The 22004-nt window shown below is 40.5% G+C and overlaps 1 long non-coding RNA gene across 2 annotated transcripts in view; it reads left to right on the top strand.

Moving 5' to 3' along the window:
• The first annotated feature begins 497 nt into the window (after positions 1 to 497).
• LOC127193903 (uncharacterized) overlaps positions 498 to 22004 on the top strand; it is a 63373-nt gene continuing 41866 nt past the window's right edge. Inside the window, exon 1 of one of the 2 annotated variants that reach the window (XR_007831186.1) lies at positions 498 to 593. This is a non-coding gene — a long non-coding RNA (uncharacterized LOC127193903). The other variant, XR_007831187.1, reaches the window with a different exon arrangement.

Raw genomic sequence — 22004 nt, 5'->3', positions numbered from 1 at the left:
GCGGGCCGAACCTAGGCGGGGCTCGCTCTGGTTGGGCTGGAACGGGCGTGGTCTACTCCTGGTGGGCGTGTCCTGCTGGGCGCGGGCGGGAGTGGCTGGGGGTTTGGGGGTTGCGGGGTAGAAGTGGGACAGCGCAAGGGCCCATGGGAGAGGTGCCCCTGTGACCCGGGCGGAGGACAGTGTCTGTTACCAAAGGTGTAGACGTTTTAGTGAACAGGTGAGGAGAGGAAGGCAGTGTCTGCGGAAGAACTACGTAAGAACCCATTCGACCCGCCCCAAGCCCGTGAGAGGACTTGTTTGATTTGTTCCCGTGGGTCCATCCCTTTCCATCGACCCCCCCTACCCCCCGACCTTCCGGCCTCAGGGGCCTGTGTGAAGATGGTGAAAAGGCCGCCAGCCGGCCTGCGAAGCCCACGGGCACGCGGCAGCCGGCCCGGTGCGCCTGCGCGCCGGTCGAGGCGGGGCGGGACGGGGCGTGTCCCCCCGCGCGCTGGAGGCGGGGCCTGGGCCGGAGCGCCGCGCCCGCCGCCTGACCTCGTTGAACGCCGGCCCGTGACGTCACCCCGCCGTGACGCGTACGCAGTAGGAAAACTGTAAGTTTGCGAGGATCCTGCTGGTGCCTGGCTTGCGGGGCTCGCGGGGCCTGCCAGCCGCTCGCTGTCGCGATTGCGGTCTTGGCCGCGGCCACCGGGAAGCCTCGGGAGACCCGGGAGCGGTCGAGCGTGACGCCGGGCCGGTGACCGCCCCAAGTGGGAGCGCGCCCTCCCGGCAGCGCAGGTTTCTGGAGTGGAGGCTGCTGCTGAGTCTGGCCGGCCCCTTTCCTACAGGCCTGTGACAGCTGAGAGCCTGGTACGGGGAACTGCTGAGGCCCTCCTTAAAAATTCGCTGATAAAGAGATTAGATTCCCAGACTCCATTCTCGGTCAGTCTGGGATGGAGACCCTTTCAAAGACTAGCTGCCCTGTGCCTGTGTTCCCTTGGGGGTCCTGCAAATGCCCAGGTCGCTGATGACAAGTTACATGCTGTACTGCCTCAAGCTCCCTTTATTTCCCTTCCCACGGGGCCACAATGTCTTGAGACCCTGTGAGCTAACCCATGCTATGTTACACAACACTTACGAAAACACTGAATATTCTAAGGAATGTGGTCATCCATTTGTATGTAAGGATCTTTCTCAGGGCTTTGCCTCCTTCCCGCACCACCTACCCCAACCCATCTGATGATGATTTTTGAACCTGAAGGTATCTCAGCTATTGTAGTGGATGATGAGGAGTCACGAAATAGCTGGTGTCACTATCACAGAGATCTTGTAAATACTTGTTCCCCCAATCTGGCTTTCCAGAAAAATGTCTTCAGGAGCCCAGGACTAGTATATTATTTATACTCAACACAAATACATAGCATCAACTTGTCTGCTTATATGGTTTAGCTAACTCTTGCCTTACTAACGAGTGAGTTATACTTCTTAAAACTCTGGGACAAGTCCCTGTCAGATACTTTGAAGGGACTATACACACCCTAGGATGTATCTATACGGTAGATTAAGAGGCTATATTTCTGTGAATTCAGTGGAGGGTGTAATAGCTTTACAGAGGCCCCTTTGAATCAAATCAGGGTTTCTGAGTTTTGTTTTCCTGTTAGTAGCTTTCCAAAGACAAGTCACTTAAGTCTTAGACCTTAAAAAAAAAAAAATCTGTCTCTACAATGGGTGATGATACTGTAGCTTTTGTTACCTTTACAAGGATTAAATGAGGCCTGGATGGAGAGCGCAGACCACTTTCTAAGCATGGCATTGTTGATTGTATCAGGACCACACCCAAGATGAGCTGTGAGTTCTGAGTCAGAGCTAGAAATAGGGAGGCAAAGGCACAGAAGACAGCCAGTCTGCACCCTAGCGGGGTTCACCACACAGTGGAGAAGGAGACGCATAAGATTATTTCACATGGGGGGAGAGGGTAAGAGGATGGGGAAGGACCAGTGAAGGTTGTTTTAAGTAGAGCCTGTCAGGGAAAACTATTCAAAGAAGGTGTAAGGTGAGGTAGGAGCACACCAGGAGCCCAGCTGGTGCCATTCAAGGAGGCAAGAGAAGTACAGGCTTACTGACTGCCTTCCGTGCAAACGGACTGCAGAGCCAGCCTGCTTAAAAACAGGACTGAGGAATATATAGCTCAATGGTAGAGCTCTGGCCGGGGGTTCAATCCCTGGGAGTGGTGCAAGGAGAGAGTGTAGCCATCTGGCCTATAAAGCTTCCCATATGCAAGGGACAGTTCTAAACACTGAACATTTACAACAGCTTACAAGCTAAGAAAAATACCTCCTTTTTTTTTTTTTTTTTTTTTGTAGATTAGGAAACTGCTGGCACCTGTTAGATGTGTACTCAAGCCAAAAGCTTAAAAGACTCAGCTTTGCATATTTTACTATTGCAATAGGTTTATTTGGCACTGCTGTAATTTATCATTTGAATTTAGGTCATCTGGTTTGAGTGACCACCATTCCAAATTACTATTATTCTGTCTCAGAGCGTAGTAAAGAAAGAGAAGGAAAAGTGTTGGGATGTAACCTTGAAACATCTGATAGGCTCTGGTGGGGTCTTGGAGTCTATGTCAAAGTAGACACATTTAAGTGTAATGGAAAGTCAGTTTGCATCATGGGAATGGCATCTGTTTTCTACATCACTCCATGGAGAACTAACTGTAGAGTCATAGAGTGGTGGAGCTGTTCTGAAGATGAGGAGGTAGGAGGCTGCTGCTGTGCTCCCTTGAGAGGGGAGGTGGTACCTTAGGCTGGTGGAGGTGACATGATTTTTAGGGTTAGGAGAATAGTGGTGCTGTTTTCTGAGATGAGAGGTTTGGAAGGAAAAATAAAAGTTCAGTTTTATTGTCAAGTTTAGATGCTTGTTAGATATAGTAATAATGAGTGTTAGTAACAATAACAGTTATAATTAGCATAACATATCTATCTACCTATCTATCTGTCTATCTATCCATCTATCCAATACGATAGATAATATTCTAGGCAAGGTTTTAAGTATTTTTTAAATGTATATTTATTTAACTCGTAAAACAGTTGTGTGTCCTAGAAATTTACTGTTCCCATTTTGCAGATGAGAAAATGGAGGCACAGGGAGCTGCCTTAAGTCATACAGTAGGGCAGGGCCTGTGACTACTTATCTCTGGTCCCTACTTATTGCCGTGGTCTGTGAGTGTTGGAAGTGGGATTCACACACAAGCGCTCTGGCTCCGGAGTCCATGAAGGTTAATCTCTACCTGCCTCATGTGGAGTATCTATGAGGTGACTGTGGTCAGGCATGGAAGCACATGTTTTTGAAGAGACAGACTGTTTTTGTTCTTTTCTAAACCTTGGTTGATAACAAGAGGCAGAAGAAGGAAATATTCATGGTGAGACTAGGCTAGCTAGGTCTTCCTTATTGGATTGGATGTCTACAGCTGACATCCACTGTCCTGTCCCTAGACTCTGCAGTGTGGGTTCAGTGCAGTTGAGGTTTCTGTCTTGTTCACATCTCTGTCACTAGTCTTCTACTGCCTGCCTTTCATAGCTGGTAAGAGTGGCTTTATATGAATGGTGTTGGTTAGGTTTGAGGAATTTGGAGATGAATAAACCTAGTTATCTTTCTGGAGGAGCATAGCATGAGGCAAACCTGTGGGAATAGATTTAGAGTAGAATAAATGCATAAATACATGCAGATTAGTTCATTTCCCCTGCCCCGCACTTGAGGGATGGGGTGTGAAAAGGGCAAAGGAGCAAAGGAAGGCCTACGCAGTAGCACGATGGATTGGAAGCTCCCCAAGAGTCCTTTTCAACAAAAGATCTACTCAAAGTCTTGCCTATTTTACTAAATTTTCATTAGTTTTATTTGGCACTGATAGAATTTTTAGCTAATGAAATAAGTTCTGGTATCTGACTATCTGTGAAGTGATGACTTTCTTCAGGTCTGGTACCTCAGGGTTGACAGGGCTCACTAGTTACCTCAGGGTTGACAGGGCTCACTAGTAAAATGAGGAACCGGCTGTTTGCACAGCAGACTGCAGCGGAGGAGCCATGTGGGCTTATGACTGCCTGTACGTGTGTCACGACAGAGTTCCACGTGTTAGTTTTGAATTCTCTGTTAATCGCTCCTTGAGATTGACAGACATACGCCTTTGGTATCGTTGCTCTAGGTCTGTGGTAGTGCAGTACAGCGTGGGGAGGAACTTACAGTGGAGGAGGTCAGCACTGTAGGATAGCCACCAAACCTTGTGCATATGAGCCCTTTGAAGACATTTAAGCTCCAAATCATAATGGTTGCTTTTCATTCATTCATTTCTCTCTTTTCCTTTTTCAGTACATATTTTTGAAAAGTTATTTATTTTATCTGCATGTTATGTATATGCCCACCGTTTCTATGGAAGCTGGAAGAGGGCACTGGGGTCTGTGGAACTGGAGTTGCATGTGCTTGTGAGCAGCACATGGATGCTGGGAAACAAAGCTAGGTCCTCTGCAAGAACAGCAAGCACTTATAACCACTGAGCCATCTCTTCAGCCACAAATTTCTTTCATGTTTTGTACATACTAAATTAGCTACCTCCGTTACACATTCGTTAATTTTTCAAGACTTTTTTCCTGTATTAATTTCATATGTGATTTTTGGCAGCATCTGTAAGATCTGGAGGACATATATTATTTTTATGATTTGACTGTTAGAAAATAGGTGCAGGTGAAATGACATTAGTGACAAAAGCAAAGTGAACTTGGAGTTGAGTCTCAACGCCTAGCACTGCTTTAAAGTTGCTAACTTATATCACTACACTCTCGGTCTGAATTTTAGTGGTCAGATGTTTTAGTATTTTATATAATACATCCATTGGCTGGAGTTGGGACCACTGATAGTATGAGATTGTAAGTCCTAAGGATGGGAGAGTGGTAGGCAAGGATGACTGTAATCATACTTAAGAGGTCTTGAAGAGTTGTACCTTTTATGAAATTGGATTATTATAACAAATATTTTCTTATCTCCAAACGAAAAAGATTAATATTCAGGTAGCTATAATATCTGATGTGTTATGGTATGAAGAGATCACTATACAGATGGAGCTAAAGCAAAGCCAGGATTGCCTGTCATTTAAGCAAGAGAGAACACAGCCCTTCAGGCTTGTTAAGGTAGCATGACGTTTTAAAATTGGCTAATTTTCGAAGATGACACACTTGAAGGATTGGCTGACTTTCCACTTGGGATTTGGAGATTGGTTAACTTTGAGGGAATTTCCAAAAGCAAAGCAGTTGCTGACTGGCTGAAAATTTTAACTGAATACTTAACATAGAAATGTTGAATAGACTTTTAAAAGTTGATTGATTATGGCAGGTTGAAAACCAGCTTTGTGATTACCTGTTCTCAGCCAAAGAACAGTCTTCCTTTCTTGAATATGCACTCTTTAGGGACATTTATGTTAGCATATTACTGATAGCTTTTGGGCCAATACAACATATTTGTGATTTTTGCTTTTCTTCTGAAACTTAAAAATGTGTGACACACACACACACACACACACACACACACACACACACACACACATTCTCTTAGCTGTTCTCATGTTTATTTTATATTTGAGAGGCTGTTGGAATATTTAAAGGTGATGTATTATTTTTAGAAATGTTTTAATTCTTTAAAAAATCCTGGGATGGCTGCATTACTTTTTGTCTCCTTTCTTTCTTGAGGTAGTGTTGTATCATGTACCCACCAAAATTAGGCTCTGTAGATGCTCAATTACGAACAGATCTAAAAGCCTCTTGGTTTTGCTGTTGTTAGAGACACAACTAAAATTGACTACTTTCAGAAAGATATGAAGCTACTGTTTATCAACAGTTTAGAAGTTTAACAACTTTATTTCATACTTTTTTATGACAAGGTAAGCTGGATCACTTTTAATATCTGTGTATCATTTTACTACAGTTATTGTGTACCAGAACTATTTACATTCTTTCAGCTATTTAATATTTAGAATGTTTCTTCTTCAGAACGAAATGAAAATCTATCTACAATTACTGGAGCTACTATAAACCTTTTCCTTTTTCTGAATTGCTCTTTCATAGTAATATATTTTAGCTAATTTTTTTCCTGTGTAGATGCTAAAATAAACTTACAGAACACTTGTTTAAAAATTAGAGAAGTAAAAAATACGGATTTGATGCAACTTCTTTTTGTATATGCGCATGTGTGTGTCTGTGTACATGTGTACAGGCCACAGCACAACCTCGGATATTATTCCTTAGGCACTGTCCACCTTGGCTTTCTCTCTCTTTTTGTTTCTCTGACTCTTCCTTTCCTTTCCTCCTGCTTGTGCATACACAGAAGTGGGACAGCTTGCAGTTGGTTCTCCTTGGTGGCAAGTCCCTTTGCCAGAGGAACCATTTTGCTGGCTCCCACTTTGTTTTCTTCAGATAGGGTTTTCATCTCTAATTGGTCTGGATCTTGCTGGGTCTGCTAGGCTGGCCAGCCAAGGAGCTCCAAGGATCCACCTGTCTCTGTTTCCCCAGCTCTGGGAATATATGCAAACTCCACCATGTTTGGCTTTTGTGTGGGAGGATGGGGCTCTGTTGATCTAACTTAGGTCCTGGGTTCATGCATCAAGCACTTTAGGGGTGCATGGTCATTGGGAAGAAAGAAGGGTGAGTGGATAAATGACATCAGATCTTTAACAAGGCAGTTGGCTTGAGTTCCCGGCCTGAAGGTCAGTGACAGGGACCATTGCTTCCTCAGTGCTGCTAGGATGGAGGTGAGAATTCTTAAATGGTTGTTGGTTGGGGAAGGAGGAAACTGAAGGAGTCTGCCCTAATAACCTTTCCTTTGTTTCTATAGAGGGGATATACTTTGCTAAGTGAGGTAGGAAGGAAGCTTGAAAAAAAAGTGGTAGAATTTTGGAATTTATTCCATGGGAAGTAAGAGAGGAGCTGATTGGAAACCAAGAAAAAAGAAAGAATCAATGGGCAGCAGTGAGGACTTAGCCGGAGGGAACTGTGCATTGGTAGGGTCCACACTTCTTTCTGCTTGGGGCTTTTTATAACATTGATTTCCAGCTTGGATATGAGAGTGTTGGAGATCTTAGGTAGATGCACAGGTGTGTGGGGAAGTACAAAGTGGAGAATTTAAGGCCAGAGAGTGGACTAAGCTGAATGGGCAGGTCCTAGGTTATTCTGCACAAGGTTTAAGGCCAGAGAGTGGACTAAGCTGTATGGTCAGGTCCTAGGTTAATCTGCACAAGGAATGAAGCTGAGGACATGGTTAATGCATGAGGAGAAAATAGACAGGGAAGTAGAGGGGAAAAAAGGAAGCTTAACTAGATTTGTTCATTCATTCTTCCATTAAATATTTATTAAGCATTTATCTCCCAGACACTGTTTTAGATACTGTTGCTACCTAAGTCAGAGATGGAAACAGTCTCTGTCTTGAGAGACATTACTTCTCTGTGAAGTGTGTGTGTGTTGTGTGTGTGTGTGTGTGTGTGTGTGTGACATACATTTTTCAAGTATATATATGCATGTATAATTCCAAATGATAAATGTTACAAAGAAAGATGAAGAAGGAAAGGGATAGAGTGATACAAATGCTGTTTTTTAATAATGTAATCCGAAAAAGTCTCTTGGAAGAAATGACCTCTGAACAGACACTGGACAATATCCAGGCACACTTAGACATCCAATGGACATCCCAAGGTCAGGAGACAGCACTGACTCCTGGTAAGACTTGGAGCAGCGCTGGCATTGGGGAGTGTGAGCAAAGAGGAGAGCGGTAATCAATTAGGGCTGCTGAAAGGATTTGGGAGTTTACTGTGCCTTGGGGAAACCATTGGAAGGTTTGAATCAGAAGCATGACAAGATCTGTCATACTTTTCTGAGGCTTAAACTTGCTCATTTTTGGGAAATTGATTGGCAACGGGAATTAAGGAACCAAGAGAGCTAGAAAGACAATAGATGGGTGGTCTTTAAGAGTTCTGACTCATGCAGTTGAGGGCCTCTGGGTGTAGAAGGCTGCCGTTTGCTGCTCTTTTAAGCAGACACACCCACTCCACAATAGGCATTCTTCTTTGTGGATAGAGGCCTAACCCAGACCATTGGCTTGTACTACACCCTTTCCTGTTTTTACTCTGCTGGATCCCAGCTTTATTATTCATTCTCCTATTTTTTTTCTTTACCTTGTCTTTTAGATCTGATATATATGGGTTTCCTGGCTACTACTTCTTCCAGATCTGTTTTCTGACCTTTTATGTTTTGTAGTTTTTAGCAAACTTTCTTGGTAGCTCAGTCTTGGAGTTGCCTTCTGGTTGCTTTCAAAGACCCCTAGCTCCAAGCTCACAGGGTAAGAGAGCCCTCCATTGATCCTGAACAACCCTGGGGTCACCTCAGGCCATATTCTCCCAGCCTAGGTTATACCTTTGTAATCCTTAGGCATAAAGCATGCCACAGATGGCAGTGCACCCTCCAGTTTTATATTGCTGTATAGAGGGCACTTCAAGAGTGAGGTGGTGTGTCTTCCTAAGGAGACCTTGACTCATTGCACTTTTCTTACTCAGTTCATACACTGAAAATTAGTATGGCTCTAAATACAGGACATGGCTTCCATATGCTCTCAGTGCAGTCTTTATTATTATTCAGTATTTTGTATATTGTACAATAAAAGGAACCAGGTATAGTTTAGAAAGTAGTATTAATATGAAGTACTTTTTTTTAACTTCTTAGAGTTGTAGCTTTCTGGTTTCATTTTTTATATTTAGTGAAGCTATTGTAATATATTTATACAGTACAGGCAAAGCCTGCCTGTATTCTGAATCAGTAGGCTTTTCTAACTAAATAGAAAAGTGTAACTATTACCTTTTTATGTGTGTTTGTGTCTAGGTCAGAGGACAACTTTGGGGAGTCAGGTCTCACCTTGTACCTATTTTGGGCAAGGTCTCTGTCCTCTGGTCTCTGCTGCTGTGCTGCATAGTACAAGCTAGCTGGCCTACAAGCTTCCAGGGTTCTCCTGCCTCCTTCCCAGGAGTGGTTTTTAGCATGGGTTCCAGTCTGTACTCAAGTTGTTTGTTGCATTGCAATAGCAAGGGCTTTCCTAGCAGTTGTGTTTCTAAGTAGCTACTCATGAGCAGTAAAATCACACAGCCACATACCATACATAAAAAGTAATAGTGACATTATTACTAGTATCAACCAGTACAGCCTACCCAATTTTGTCTACCAATGAATGACTTGTTGGATGAATAGAATGTTATTTCTATGCAATGTACTGACACATGGTTTAACATGGATGAACATTGACATCCAGGTAAAACTGTTGACAGCTGGAAATGTAGATATTAAAGTCAAGAGGGGAAAGAATCATACCTAGAGGTACACATCTGGGGACTGGCGTTTTGTTGTTTGTAGTAGATGTCATGGGATCGAATGGCATTAGCTGTAAGAAAGGGATGTTTAGTATTTTCAAAGTATATTTTCATTGCCTGTGATTGGAAACTCATCTAAGTGATTATAAACCAGCAACAGGGAAGGGATTCAAAGTTTTCTCCCTAAGAATAATTCCTAGGGATAAAGTTAAGACTAGAGAAGTCTTGAGAAAGTCACCTCCTTCCTTAGCAGTTACCATAGGTCAGGTTAACATTTCAACAGACTAGGGTTAAAACGCATTAAAATTGTTTTTCTAATAAAAATTCCTCCATATAAACAAATATATTAAGCATCTTTAAAATGCCAGTGTTAAAACTTTTGGGCTAAATGAATCTTTCACATAGTAGAACTTAAGGGGGAGATTGAGAGATGCTCGCCATGAACTATTATGAAACATCCATGCATGGTAGGAGAGTACCTGCAGCAGGAGTGGACAGCTCATGTGGGGCCCTGGATGGCATTCCTGAGGAGGCTTTGACTGAGACAAGAGAAAACAGGAAGGGAAGGGTGCTGTTGTATGTGAGTGTCTTAGTGGGAAGACCCGTCAGGGAGAAGTTGAGTGTGGCTGGCCTAGCTGGGAAGTGAAAGATGGGATGTGCTTGGAGAAGTGAACAAAGTCCATGATCAGGTGCTGCCTCCTGGGACTTGGTGCTAGTGGAGAGGGAGAGGGATTGATTTTCCAAAAGAAACAGTGGTATTCTGTCTTGGTGTAGCTCAAATGGCAGTCTTAGGTTTACAGTGTCACAGATGTTGATGGACAGGCTCCAGTTGGGTGACTCAGGGTTAATATTTCTGTAGGATGCATGCTTCAGACCCCAAAAGCTGTCTTACAAGTTAACGAGCTTTAAACTGTGCTGAGACTGCTTGGATAAACATCTTTTAGGGGTTTTGTTATTTGAATTAAACTTGTGCTTTTGCTGGTACTTATGTGGCTATTGTATTATCTTTTCCAATTTGATATGAATCAGAGATGTTATTTCACAGATGTCACTGGAATTTATTTTCCTTGAGCAGATTTAGAAAACACAGAAGTGTTTTAATAAATTATCTAGCTTTCAAAATGTTGTTCTTCAGCATTAAAGATCCCATCAGCAAACTACATTTTCTATCATGAGTCTGAAAAATAAAACCAACATGAAAATTGTTATAAGTAATAAAATATTGGTGTGGCTTCACTGTTAAAGTCATTGGAATGCAGAAAGTAAATAATAGAAGTTTAAGATACGAGTGTTTAAAAGGAGTGACTGAGTTCAGTAGCTGCTGTACAACAAATACTGTCAGTATCCAGGAGTCTTGATCTGGGGTCTGGGATATAGCTCAGTTAGTAGAAGTTGTCTGGCATGGTTGAGTGACCACAGTATGACTTAAGTGGGGCATGGCATGGTGGTGTCTTATAATCTCTGAAGGGTGAGGCAAGAGAGCGAGATTATCCTTAGCTACAAGATGAATTTGAGGCCAGCCTGGGTCTGCATGAAACCCTCTCTCAATGATTTCCCCCCTTTGCAATAAGAAAGTTACATATGTGATTTTATTTTACAGGAACTCACGGCTGAGAGAGAGACACTTTGGACTTTTAAAGTGTTAGGATTTTTAAAGACTTTGTAGTCTTTAAACATTGTACTATCTTTTCCATTATGAGATAAACACAAGAAAACGGAGACCAAGAATGCAAGGTTATGGTTTGAAAGTGATGTGTTTGTGTGTCAAGTTGACAGTTGGTATATCGTGATTGTTAATCTTAAATGTCAACTTTGCACAACCTATGAGGAATTATTTAGGTCAGCTTTGCCTATAGGCATGTGAATATGCTTGTGTGGTTGAGGGGTATTGGTTGTTAATGTACTCAGCTGACTCTAGGCAGCACCATACCTTAGGCTGGGTTCTGAACTGTGTAAAAGTGAGGAAAGCTAGATGAGCATAAATTGCTCGACTATGGGTGTGATATGATTAGTTGCTTGAGTTCCTGCCTTGATTTCCCCTAAACAATGGACCATACATAACCTGGAATTACAAGTCAGATAAACCCTTCTTTCCCCTAAGTTGCTTTTATCAGAGTATTTGTCACAACAGCAGAAATGAAATTAGAGCAAGCATACTTGATGATCTGACTGTAGTATCTGGTTTATGCAGCTGTGGTTAGACTGGCTCTCTTTTTCACAACCTTGCATGAATGGCCTTTTGTTCCTAGACCCCTCAATAAGCCCTCAAGGGTATAGGAAAAGAAAGTGTGTCTCTCTCTTTTTTTTTTGCTTGTTTGTTTGTTTGTTTGTTTTTTCTCTTAAGTGGGGAGGGGATTTTCAAAGGCCTCCTGGAAGGCTTGACTTCACTGGATGGACTTGCATCTCATTTCCCTTTTTAAGTGGCAAGTAGTATAAAGTCCTGCGCTTGACTTAGACTAGTAAAAATTCATGCTTTTTCATCTGTCCTAGGATAATCAGGATTTAGGAGTCTGTTGTTCTGATACCTTGTGAGGGCAAATCTTCCCCATGAATTCTTAATTTCTTTTGGCCTTTTAACCTGTTCTCTTCGTCTATTTGTTCATACTTTTGTTCTTTCTTTCTTTAAAAAAATGATTTTAGTTTTAATTATGTGTATGTGTGTGAGTATGTGCATGTGTGTGTAGGTGCCTAGACATGTAAATTCTCATGGAGCTGGAGTTAGAAGTAATTGTGAGCTGGCTCATGTGGATGCTGGGAACCAAACTGAAGTTCTTTGCTAGCAGTACATGCTATTTATAGCTGAGCTGTTTGTCCAGCTCCTCTTTGTCATTTATTTTTCATAAATCTGCCTGTCTGTCATAATCTGTGATCACTAATCACTAGAATGCTAATCCTTTGACAGTTTTTCTTGTTGATTTTCCTTTTTCTCTATTTATTTATTTATTTACTTATTTATTTTATTCACTTAACATCCTGATCTCAGCCCCCCTTCCCTCTTCCCATTCCCACCCTCACACCCTCTACCCAATACCCCCTTCACTTTCCCTCAGAGAAGGTGAGGCTCCTTGTGGCTACCAACCCACCCTGACACATCAAGAGAGTGAGTAGGACTAGGCTTATCCTCTCCCATTAAGGCTAGACAAGGCAGGCAACAGAGTCAGAGAGAGCCCTCCACCCAAACCCCTACTCCAATTGTTAGGAGACCCACATGATACCAAGCTGCACATATTGCTACATATGTGTAGGGGTCCTAGATCCGACCCTTGTATGCTCTTTGCTTGGTAGTTAGTTTGGTCTCTGTGAGCCTCCATGGGCCCAGTTACTTTTTACTCTTTGTCTTCTTATGATGTCCTTGACCCCTCTGGCTCCTTCAAACCTTCCCTCTACTCTTCTGCAAGATTTCCTAAGCTCAGCAGGAGCATCCACATTTATAATAGAAACATGACTAAAGCTTAAATCACACACTGAACCCCACACATTAATAGTAGGAGACTTTGAACACTCCACTCTCACCAATGGACAGGTCACCCAGACAGGCACTAAACAGAAAAACAATGAAACTAACAGATGTTATGAATCAAATAGACCTAACGGTATCTACAGAATATTTTACCCAAACACAAAAGAATATGCCTTCTTCTCAGCCCCTCACAGGCTGTGGGTCACAGAGTAAGCCTCAACAGTACAAGAAAGTTGCAATAACCCCTTGTATCTATCTTATCAGACCACCATGGATTAAAGGTGGACATCAACAACAGACAGCCTACAAACTGAACAACTCTCTACTCAATTTCCTCTTTAATTTGCTTGTACTTTAGTCCTAGTTATTTCCCTATATTGTTCTGTAGTGTGAGATGAAGTTATTGATTTGGGAGCTTCTTTTAAAAAGTAGGTTTTTTATCATAGCTATAATTGTCTTCTATGCACTACTTTCTGTAGTAGTACCTCATAAGTGCCTGTTTTGAAGTGTCACACATTAGATTTCACTCTTAAAGTATTTTATGATTCCCTTTATGATTTCTTTTTAACCCATTGATTATTCAGAAATCTGTTGGTTTTTTTTCCTTATTTGTAAAATATTTGCATATTTATTCCTGAAAATTCTTTCTCATAATAATTTTCATTTGCAATCCACTGGGATCATACCCTTGTATTATTCTAACCTCTTTAAATTAGTGAGGGTTGTTTTAGACCCAGCACAGAGTGTTTGTATGCACTGCAGGTTCACGGGTGCTATTGGCCATAGACTTACATTTGTTTCCTTGAGGTCTCATATCCTTCTTTGTATTTTATCATTTTCCTTTGAAATTAGTATCTTTAGTAGCATTTTGATTCCTCTGATATTTTATTTAATTGTTAATATCTTGAAATTTTTTGAATAGTTTTTCGTGTTCCATTGTTGCTTAGTTTCCACTGGGGGGTTGTTCTGGGATCATTTGGCGATACTCAAACCTGTGGATACTCAAGTTTGTTGTAGAAAATGGTGAAGTATGTACACGTCGTATATGCACGCAGCTTAGTCCTTTCTCGGCAACACACCATGTTAAGTGCTGCTTAAATAGCTATTCTACTGTGTTGATTTGTTTGGGGAATAATAATGAAAAAAGAAACACTCTGCATATGTTCAGCATAGCCACAGCCTCTTCCTAAGTGGGTTGAAAATGAAGATGTGGAATCAGTAGACACAGAGGACTTACTGACTTGCTGTGTACCTAGAAGAATCTCTGTTTGATTTGTACTACACTTAAGCAAAATAGAATTTCCTCCTTCAGTATATAACTCCATTTTACCTGCTGCATTTTATGCTAATATATATCAGCATTTTATGCTAATACAGATACATATATATGTATATACATACATATACATATATGTGTGTGTATGTGTGTATATATATATATATATATATGAAACTCCACAATGCCTCATAATTTGTATTTTGTATATGCTACCCTTTGAAGGGACTGGGAGAAGAAAGGAGCACATGTAAATATAGACAATTGTATTAGTCTTTCTGTACTTCACTCTAGTCACTCCTATGGATGTGAGTTGGCAGTAGAACATTGTCTACACTTGAAAGCAAGTACACAGCCTCAAAGGCTGGTAGCTCACCAGTACAACTGTAAACATTGTTTTATTGACAAAGAGAAAAGAGAAAAAACATGTAATTTGAAAATCATTTCTAATCATTCACGTGGTTACTTTTCGTGCCACTTCTTTTTTGTGACTTTGGATTTCTGTTTTGTGGTGTTACTGTGTGGTGTTCCTTCCATCAGTGTATTTGAGCTCTTTGTCCTTGAGTCCTGCTGCTCCAGTTTGCCTCCTTTGCTGGGAAGACCTTGCTTGTACCATTGTGTAAGAACTGGGGCAAAGGTACTGCCTCACTTCTCCCAAAGTGACAGCTCTGCTTTCTCAGGGCTGTTGAGAGCAAGCGCATTCTTGGCTTGCCCCTCTTGGTGTGGAATCAGGATGCGCCAGGAGTACTAAAGCTCAAAGAAGGCTTGGGAAATAGCCCAGTAAATAAGAGTATTTGCTCTTCAACAAGCACCTGAGTTCCAATCCCCAATACTCCCATAAAGATCTGGACATGGCCTCACATGCCTGTGGTCTCAGTGTTGCAAGGATCTTGAGAGCTTCCTTAACAGCCAGCCTAACCAAAATGGAAAGATGGAGGTTCAGTGAAAAACCCTGTCTCAAAGCAACACTCACATGCTGCTACATACATACACACACACACACACCCTTACTCAATTGTAGTGGAATGAAAGCAAGTACTACTATAATGAAATATTTTTGTTTAACTCAGTATCAAAAAAACATTGTAAGTTGTGATTGGATTCACACACTTCTGTTGTGTTGTAATATAAATTTGCTTCCGTTTTGACTGATGGTAGTATATTGCAGTCTGTATGGACAGAATTGTGAATTATTTGTGAACTGCAACCAAGTCCATACTTTTTTCTGCTCCATAATTGTTTTAATTTAGTCAGAACAGTGTTTTTGTTATGATGCCATGCTCCACCACTGTTTATTTTGCTATTGCCATGAAAATGAAGGAAGTTGATTTTATTATTCATAGATTTTACTTTATGAACTTTTGTATATTAAAATTTATTCATAACTTTGAAATCGTTTTGAAAGCTGAGTTTGGATTTTGGATGACTGCCTTTGTACACTCCCACGGGAACACACACCTGCCTTCTTTCTGCTTGTACTGTAGACTGGTCCCATTTTATGGTTTACTCAGTGCTGTGTTTGTGTTTGCGGCGTGTTAGTGCTGTTGCTGTTTAAATGGCTATCAGATATAGAAGTAGGGTGTTCTATACTGTTCTAAGTGCTAAGGTGTCCCTGACAGAGAAAGCACATGTGCTAGGTAGGTTTCATTCAATCTTAAATTATAGTTTCGTTGATTGTGTTACATAGGTTTATAGAAATAAAATTTATGGACAAAAATTCATGATAAAGCAGTGGTCAGCTTGATCAGCTGTTAAAACTATGACAGTAGCTTCCCAGGAAACTAACCCTCTATCCTGTAGCTCACTAGTTCTCAGCCTTTCTAGTGCAACAGTTCCTCATGTTGTGGTGACCACAACCATAAAAGTATTTCATTGCTACTTCATAACTATAATTTTGCTACTGTTGTGACTTCTAAATATCTGACATGCAGGACATCTGATATGTGACTCTGAAAGAGGCCATGACCCACACCGAGAAGTGCAGCTCTAAAATCAGTAGTGAATAACTCGGGTGCATGCTGACTTTCTGAAGCTTGACGCCTGTAAACAGTGCAAACTGTAGTTTTGTGTTTTTTGTTGGAACTGTTTTTAACTGAATGTTCATAAGCAAGCACAGGAAATAGGGTGAACTTCTGGAAGCTTTACTTTGATTTCATGAATTATTAAACACTGAGACCATTGAAGGAATTAAGTGATTTTTCTGTTTGATATATCTCCTGATACGGATAGGAAGCTCCCATCATTGAACTGTAAGTTCCTTCTGCTTATGGAGCCAGCAAAGTAGCATCACTACACTTAAAAAAAAAAAAAAATCTCCTGTGCCAATGTGTTCCAGACTGTTCCCCAATTTTTCTTCTAACCGATTTAGTGTTTCTGGTTTTATGTTGAGGTCTTTGATCCACTTGGACTTGAGTTTTGTGCATGGTGACAAATATGGGTCTAATTGAGTTTTTTACACATGGACATCCAGTTAGACCAGCACATTTGTTGAAGATGCTATCCTTTTGCCATTGAATAGATTTGGTTTCTTTGTCAAAAATCAAGTGACCATATGTGTGTGGATTCATTTCTGGGTCTTCTATTCGATTCCATTGATTAATCAGCCTATTGCAGTGCCAGTACCATGCTGTTTTAATTACTGTTGCTCTATAGTATAGCTTGAGATCAGGTATGGATATTCTTCCAGAAGATCTTTTATTATACAAGATTTTTTAATCTATTCTGGGTTTTTTATATTTTCATATGAAGTTAAGAATTGAACTTTCAATATCTTTAAAAAATTGTGTAGGTATTTTGATAGGTCTGAGAGGAAGACAGGGCTTGCAGGCGAGGCCAACACCCTCAGCTCTGGGTTTTGGTTTTGTGCTCACACTCACCTGGATACCAGCCTCTGGGGCTTTCTCAGGACTAGCGGGTCAGTCTGGGGTCAGAACCACCCATTTTCCTGTGTTTTTCTTGGGCCAGTAGCTCCCAGCTATTCCACTCCTTGGAATATACCTGGAAGATGCTACTCCACACAACAAGGGCATATGCTCAACCATGTTCGTAGCAGCCTTATACATAATAGCCAGAACCTGGAAACAGCCTAAGTGTCCCTCAGTAGAAGAATGGATAAAGGAACTGTGGTACATTTACACTATGGAATACTACTCAGCTATTAAAAACCAAAGAATTCCTGAAATTTGTGTACAAATGGATGGAACTAGAAATGATCATAATGAGTGAGTTAACGCAGAAGCAGAAAGACTCAAATGGTATATACTCACTCATAATTGGATACTAGCCCAAGGGTCATGTCCCATGGAAGTCTTCACTTACCAGGAAAGTGGCTCAGAGGGGAAGGACATCCTATTAGGACTCTAGGTGAGAGAAGTACGGGAGAATGGGGAAATAGAAAGATACAGAGGGTCCTAGAAACCTATAAGAAGAACATTATGAGGGGCGGATCTGGGCCCAGGGGTTCTGCTCACACTATGGCACCAACCAAGGACAATACATGCAGTAAACATCGAACCCCTACCCAGATCTAGCCAATGGACAGGACATTCTCCACAGTTGAGTGGAGAGCTGGGACTGACTTTCACATGAACTCTGGTGCCCCATATTTGACCATGTCCCCTTGATGGGGAAGTCCGATGGCACACAGAGAAAGAATAGCAGGCTATCAGCAAGAGACTTGATACCCTATGATTATATAGAGGGGGAGGCGGTCCCCCTCAGTCACAGACATAGGGGAAGGAAATAGGGTGAAAGTGGGAGGGAGGGAGGAACAGGAGGAAACAAAGGATGACATAACAGTTGAGATGTAATATGAATAAATTAATAAAATAAAAAAGCAAAAGAAAGATGTACATAGTTTAATTACAAATATAAGTATAATGCTATGCAGATTATTGATTAAAATAGGAAGTATTTTTTTAAAAACCTATTTATTTTATGTATATGAATGCTCTATATGCATGTACACCTGCAGGCCAGAAGAGGGCTTCATATAACATTACAGATGGTTGTGAGCCACCATGTGGCTGCTGGGAATTGAACTCAGGACCTTTGGAAAAGCAGTCAGCACTCTTAACCTCTGAGCCATCTCTCCAGCTCCATCACTACACTTTGACTGTGTAAATGAGACAGTTTAAAAAAAAACTGAGTAGATTTTTTAAGAACTTACTTAATCCACATGAAGTTACAGTTTATTGAGCATTGTGGAAAACCCCTTCTCTGTATTTGTTACATGAACATTTTTCTCACACTAGTCAGAAGGATGGACGGCAGCATTGGGTATTTATTGACTCACCCTCTTCTGCAAGAGCATTGACTACTGTCTGAGAGTGAGGTGTCAGTTATGATCCTGGGATGTGGGCTGCTGCTGATGTATTTTCAGATGTAACTGCATATTGAGAACTGAGTTTTACACATGGCTCTGTGGAGTTGTGGCAGACCCTGAAAGTGTATAAATAGGTCCTAGTTAATTTTAATGCAAGTATATAAAAAACTCACTGGAAAATAAAAAGGTTAGTATAAGTTCTACACTATGTGGGACACTTCAGCAGTGTTAGTTTGACCAAACTAACACATCCAAATACTGTTGGGCATGTGTATTCTCAGGAGCCTTCTGAGCCTGGTTGTTGTGTTTTGCACACATGTAATAGTAGCAGCACTGAGACACTAAGGCAGGAGGACTGGAGTTTGAGACCACTCTAGGACAGTTAGCAGAACCCTGTTGCCATAAAATCAAATAGTACCAACACTGAGCCCTTGATTACTGTTGCCCTCTGAAGAGTCTCCGCTCTGAAAGTGAGCTGCTTGTTTATGACTGCTAGTGCTTCTCAGGATTATACACATGGAAGAGAATGCGAAGCATCCTCCTCTGCCAGTTTTATTCATTGTGACATTTCTTTTTTTCTAGAACGTTTTTGTTCATTAAACAGTATGTGCTATTCCTTTCTATGGAAAGATTAATAAGCAATCATTTCCCTTAAATTAGTTCTTCTGTTTTCTTACTATAAATATCATATAGTAATTAAAAGTGAAAGCCAAGAATGACAGTAGTTCTATGTTTACTTGATAAAAGTAGATTGTCTGAGTGAGTATAATTTAACTTTATATTCTATTACAGAATTAATTTAAAGGTTTACTATATATCTTAAAAGGATAAGAGCCTCAGAAAATAGGCGACAGCATGTTTTTGAAGAGATATTCTTGGTACATTAAGCAATTTATAGGTTCCTGGCAAAGTAGGCAGTATGGGAGACCTTTCTCCAATGATTTGTTTGCTTTTCTCTCCAAGAAAACATTAGTAGAGACACCATGTTTACATAAATTTCCTTGTACTTTTTCAATACTCAGTAATTGTATTCTCTAGGAAAATTTAGGTTTAATTTTATATAATAACTATAATTAGTATATTGTTAACACACAGAAGCAAAGCATATGCTAAAACTTACAACATTTGAAAAAAAATCACTAAATGTGACATGGTACTCTAGGCTGTGCATAGACACTGAGAAAAAGATGCCAGTGAGAAATGCAGGTAAAAGCTAAAATTTACAGTCTAGTTCATAGAAATCTATCAGCTTTAATTTTGTATTTTGATAAGTGTATCATGATTATCTTTAGGGGAAATGGGTATAATGTGTACAGAAACTAACTGTACTATCTTTGTAAGTATTTTTATAAATCTAAAGTTATTAAAAGTAAGTTTATTTAAAGGAGCAATGCCAAGAGTTCGTGGCTTTGAGTGAAATGGTTTAGAAGTCACTTTGCTTCTTTGAAGGGGAGACACTTATGTGGGCGTTGTGTGGTTCTGTGTTTTCTGTTATACTTCCTTTTAATTCATGAAAGCCTTGGAAGGGCCTCCCAGTGTACTACTTGTGTTTTGTTTCCATTGTTAGTGTTACTTTGGAGGCAGAAACGTCAGTAATAGCACTCGTGATTTGGAACTGAATCCTCAGTGTCATTTCTTTACTCAACTCAACATTACTCAAGTGATGCCCACTTGAGCTTCTCCATCAAATACTAGATACACTTTTATTTGTTGTTAATGAGTAAGAGCTCAGATTAAAAAAAAAAAAAAACAACAACTCTTACATAGCCAGTTCTGAAGCTGAACTAAAAAATAGAGAATTGATTGCTGCCAGGTAGTGGAAATTCTCAGTTTCCATAATTGTCTGTATCGTGCAACTTTTCAAAGATGTAAGAAGTGCACTCTGTAGTTTGCCAAAGCTATTTTCATTAATCAGAGTAAAATATCCATGCTGGTCATATAAACAGTTTCCTGCTTTTGTTGCCAACTGTAATGATTTAATAAATTTCATAAAGTGAAATGGAAATATATTTTACTTAAAGGATATAGTTATTTAAAACAATAGGCCCAGAGTAATTCTCAGGTTTTGGAGTTTTCATTTTTGTTTAATAGTCTATATTCATAGCTAGTGTTACTAATCTCATGTTAATATAATTTAAAACTTTATTTCCTGGCTATAAAATGATTGTTCTAATCTTGGAATGAAAGTTCAGAAAAAAGGGAGGCTTATTGTTTTCCAGGTCAACCCTAAATTTCATTAATTATATATTAGTTCACAAAATACAACCAACCAAAGAGCATTAAAATGTTACTTTGGGGACTTGCTCACCATTCAGCTGGCTGTCACCTCTGTGACCATCAAAATGTAAACAAGAATAGCTAATATATGCTTCCTGTTACCAAGCTGCTTGTTTATTATTTTGTTCTATTTCACCACAGCTCTAAGATAAATTGAAGCCCCCTTCACAGATCAGGCTGGAAGAATGCCAGGTGCCAGGTTATCCTTAAGACTGTCCTTGAGACACAATTTGATTTGTGCTTACGCAGCTTCTGGAATATGCTGACACATAGCAAATTCTAAAGAACTTCACCATTTCTTAAGCAAGTAGCTGCTCACATTGTGGTCCTCAGCCTGGAGAAGATCTGTCTCCTGTTTCTTGTTCCAGCCTTGATTGGAGTCATCCTAGGATATCCCAGCATGTTAGTTGTCCTTGCTTCCAGTAATTTCCAAATACTTGCTCACTGATCATATGCCATGAACTTATAAAACAGCTCTAGAGACATAACCATATGCTCCCTGCCATTGTGAGACCATAGGATGTTCTTAGTCAGCTTGAGACTTGGGTCCAAAAATTAGGCTAGAAGGGATGGTATGAGTGCTCATCTGAGAGGTGGGATGCAACCATGCAGACTCAGGCAATTTCTTAGGAGTCAAAATGGTAAAGGTTCTTAACATTCATCTTCCCAGAATGCACCCATAACCGCTCATCTTACCTATTTCAAGCCATAACCCGCACTGTCAGTCTCCTATACTCCCCTGCCTTGCCAACTGCTCTGCTCCTGTTTCTGTTCTAGATATCTCAAGTCCACTTTTGAGCAGCACAGTTCACCCTTCCCCATCCCCTAACTACAGCCAGTACAGCCTCTAACTTTGTACCGTTAGGTTTATATTGACCACTCACACCCTGTAAGTTGTTATCCACTGAGGGACAGGTTTGCAGTCTGCATTTATTTTACTCTTATGTATCTGAACATCTTCCATTTTTAATAGTGAGCTTGCATAATCTAGTAGATGTTGCATACGGTTATTAAAATTATTGACATTTTTAGTTCCAATAACTTGACTGGAAGCTTATTACCTGTTACCTGTTTTCAGTGTCTTTAAAAACACCTGCTGATTTTTTTTTCTCTTAATATTTATATAAGCCGTTACTGGTTTAGTGGAGACTAAAGTTGAAAGTTGCTAACTACACAAATAATGTATTAGGGACTTGTTTTTATTTTTTTCCTTTAAAGTATCACTGTGTATTCACAGTGTATGTTGGTCATATTATTTCTCCTTATTATTTTTAATCTATTTGTTCTTCCTACCAAACCT

This window comes from Acomys russatus, chromosome 9 (assembly GCF_903995435.1).
Source record: "Acomys russatus chromosome 9, mAcoRus1.1, whole genome shotgun sequence".
In the NCBI taxonomy this organism is placed as follows: domain Eukaryota; kingdom Metazoa; phylum Chordata; class Mammalia; order Rodentia; family Muridae; genus Acomys; species Acomys russatus.
Note: the sequence above shows the minus strand (reverse complement) of the source record. Positions and strands in the feature narration are given on the sequence as shown.